The 3,804-nt window shown below is 31.1% G+C and overlaps 1 pseudogene; it reads left to right on the top strand.

Moving 5' to 3' along the window:
* The first annotated feature begins 2,291 nt into the window (after positions 1-2,291).
* Positions 2,292-3,551, top strand: LOC113867680 (annotated as a pseudogene).
* Positions 3,552-3,804: the final 253 nt, after the last annotated feature.

The raw sequence follows: 3,804 nt of genomic DNA, 5'->3' as shown, positions 1-3,804 counted from the left end.
GTTTCTTTGGTAATATACTGCTCAGGGCATTCCTTTGTGGTAAGAAGAAAGTCGTCCAATTTACTTCCACTAACTAATGGTAAAACTAATGACTTTCACAACATGTAGTTTCCTCTTTCCAGCTTGACAGGGCAAGTGGAAGTGAGAGTTTTCTGATTTAAATTTGCTATTGAATCCATGATGATCAGTGAATAAGAATGAAGAGAGCGTAATGAGCTATTAATGTTTTCTTAATACCAAGTTAGAAAAGAAGAGAAGTAATGGAATTGATTATATTTTCATTGATTCAGCAGGTTGTACATATATACACAATTGCTAGTAATTAATTCCCTAGAATCATGGCTAGACTGATATGATATATCATGATATTATTTGCTAAAATAAAAAACTTAAATCATATTTGCTATCTGTGTGATCTTATCGGTATACATAATCATATCTTAAGCTATGTTATTTTGGTTGAATCACTCAATACCCTACCCATAAGGATTAAGGTAATGTAACATTTATACGATGCTTGTTCAAGTAAAATTTGCATAGCGGTTTCTATCCCAGTGCTAGTAAAACATCTCAAAACCAAATGCCACAAATAGTAATTAGAGAAATATTAGTAAAGTCAAAATGTTCTTTCAAATACACTTGTTATTATTAATTAAAATTTATGTAAATTTTACTCATAATTCTATAATTTTTTATTAAATTTTAATCAATAATTAAAGAGTATTACAAATATTGTTTTACTACTTACTAACAATTTTATAGCAAGTATTATTGATCTTTATATTGGAAAAACTCTTGCTTGGGCAGGGCTTTTTCTACGGTTCTGTCAAACTTCAATACTTCCAAAATTACCAGGTACGTGCAATCATATCATGAATGCTTCAAATTAGTTTCTTTTATAATGATATTTACATTAAATAAGTTTTTAGTCTTTTAATAATTTATAATTTTTATTTAATTATTTTTTCTATCTACCTGTGTTGCATATGACTTGTTTCATACAAAATGACATAAAAAGTCTAAATGATATTTTGATACTTATACTTTACTTGAATATATAATTTAATATATAATTTAATTTCTTTATATAAAAAATTTATAAATCAATTCTATACATATATTTATTTTTATTTAACACTTACTGTTGAGTTTAATGTAAATGACATTAAATAAATAAAAAATTAAATTAAAATAAATATACATATAATGACTAATTTATAAATTTTTTACATATAAAAATCAACTTACAAATTTGAGTCAAATATAACAACGAATAAACAAAACACTGACATCGTCATATTTCATCACTGTCTTTTGTGCTTCTTTACCTCAGAAACCCACTCCAATCTTTAATGGAAGTAGAGTTTAGAGTTTCTTCTTCTCTTGACTTCTCATCCTTAAAACTCAGTCAATTCTTGACAACCCTCATCAAATTCTCTTATCTTTTCAACTACTTCATCCCTCCCACCCTTACTCCCTCTTCTTTGTCTCTACCTCCAATTCCACTTTCTCCATTTTTCTTCTTTCTTGCATAAGTTTCAATGGAAGTTAGAGTCTCTTCCTCTCTTGGCTTATAATCCCAAAACTCAACAAACTCTCACTAATCTTCATTGACTTCCCTTCTCTTTTCAATCACTTCACCACCTTCTCCCTTTCCACATCCATTCACCTCAAACCTTAATCCCTCATCAAAACCCTCTCCACTCTCAAATGTATCCTCATCATTATTGCTAGAAGCAGAATCACAGGCACATCCATTTATGTTTTTTTTCACTTTCTCGACACTATTAAAATCAATATACAAACCAATATGATATCTCACAAATTTACAAAAATACCTTTGATTTGGATTTGTAAGTTAGTCCTTATATTTAAAAAAATATATAAATCACTCTTTATAAATACATTTATTCTCAATTTAGTCTCTTGTATACTTAACATCGTTAACTTTGAATTTAACGATAAAGAATAAGTCAAAAATAAATGCACGTTTAGAAAATAATTTATAAATTTTTTTACATATAGAGACTAACTTAAAAATTTAAATAAGATATAGAAACTAAAATACCATTTAAATCACATAAAAATATAATTAACCAAATGACTAGATGAAAATGAAAATAATAATTAGATTACTATATTAAAATAAAATTAAAAATAAGATACGGAAGAAGAAAATTATAAATTTTTTAAAGAGCTACAACTTTATTTAAGTCATAGTGTTGTACATGGCTGCTTCAATGCCTTCTGCTGCTTAGTTTGTAAACTTTCTAATGCTTTCAGGAATTAAGGATATATATGAGATGAAAATGAACCATTATCTAGTACTTGAGATTCTAAAATGCATGAGTCAAAGAATAAAGAGAACATCATTCGAATCAGAGTTGCGTCAGTGGTCAGCTTACGACGCTATGTTACAGGCAGCCAAGTATGGCATTATTGAGTTCCTATATTCAATGGCTGCAGCAAATCCTGACCTTTTATCCGCTGTAGACAAAAATAGAAGAGGCATACTTGCACATGCAATTTTGAATCGTCAAGAAAAAGTGTTCAAACTCATACATGAAGTAGAGGGTCAGAAAGAAATGATTATATCCCGTGAAGATGTGTTTGGAAATAACATGTTGCACCTGGCAGCAGAATTAGGGCCTGCAACTGACCGTGGTCTCAAACCCAATGCAGCTCTGCAAATGCAAAGAGAACTTCAGTGGTTTAAGGTAATCAAATCCACATACGTATAAGCAATATCCAATAAAAATGAGAAGGCACGTCTATGTTCTTCCACCATGCATCATTAATTTGGTTCTCCAATTCTTTATTACTTTAGAAAATGTTTTTTTGTTTGTATTTTTCATCATAAAAGAAGTAATTTGTTATGTTCTAGTTTGGTTAAATTTATAAAGAAGTCATTATAGCAGACAAAAATTAACATTGCATGCAGGCTGTAGAGAGCATTGTGCCTCGCATGTGCTACGATGCTAAAAATGGTGATGATGTTAAGCCTCGTGAACTATTTACCAAAAGCCATGAGCAGCTTGTGCATGACGGCAAGCAATGGGCAAAAGACACATCAACCTCTTTCACAATTGTGGGTACTCTCATCATTACCATAATGTTCGCTGCGGCCTTCACTCGGGGGCAACAATCAAAATAATGGCAAACCCATGTTCTTGGGTAAAAATGGATTTTCTGTATTCATTGTAGCAGATGCACTATCTCTTATAACCTCTTCATCATCAGTCTTGATGTTTATTGGGATCCTTACATCGCGGTATGCTGAGGAAGATTTCATGTGGAGGTTGCCCCTCAAGTTGCTTTTTGGCCTTGTCACCCTATTCTTCTCTGTAGCATCCATGATGTGTGCATTTTGCGCTTCTCTTGCCATTATGATGGAAGGATACCGTCGGATTATAACAACAGCCATGCTTCTTGCAGCTATTCCAATCTTGGTATTTGTACCTTCGCTATTGCACCTCTGTGTAGATATTTTCAATTCTACTTTGAGATCTGATTTACGTATTGCAAAGAAGAAAGAGACAAGATTAATATAGTCATCATCTTTCCTGTGTATTTTATATATACTTGCGAGTGTCATATTTAATAAGCTGTTCTTATCCGTATATTTTGTAAACATCTTTTGAGCGTGTACAAAATTATTTTCTCGTTCTTGTTTCTAAATTGAGAAAGCCATGGAACGTGTACTTTGGTTCCTGTTACTTCAAAACATACAAAATGGTCCTTCAATCTTTCGAGGCATACAACTCACTTCTCAATTATGTTTGATAAAAAAAAACAAGAGGAATT

The sequence above is a fragment of the Abrus precatorius genome, unplaced genomic scaffold (genome assembly GCF_003935025.1).
Source record: "Abrus precatorius isolate BTA unplaced genomic scaffold, Abrus_2018 Scaffold5, whole genome shotgun sequence".
In the NCBI taxonomy this organism is placed as follows: domain Eukaryota; kingdom Viridiplantae; phylum Streptophyta; class Magnoliopsida; order Fabales; family Fabaceae; genus Abrus; species Abrus precatorius.
The sequence above is the reverse complement of the archived record's forward strand: the minus strand, read 5'-3'. Positions and strand labels throughout refer to the sequence as shown.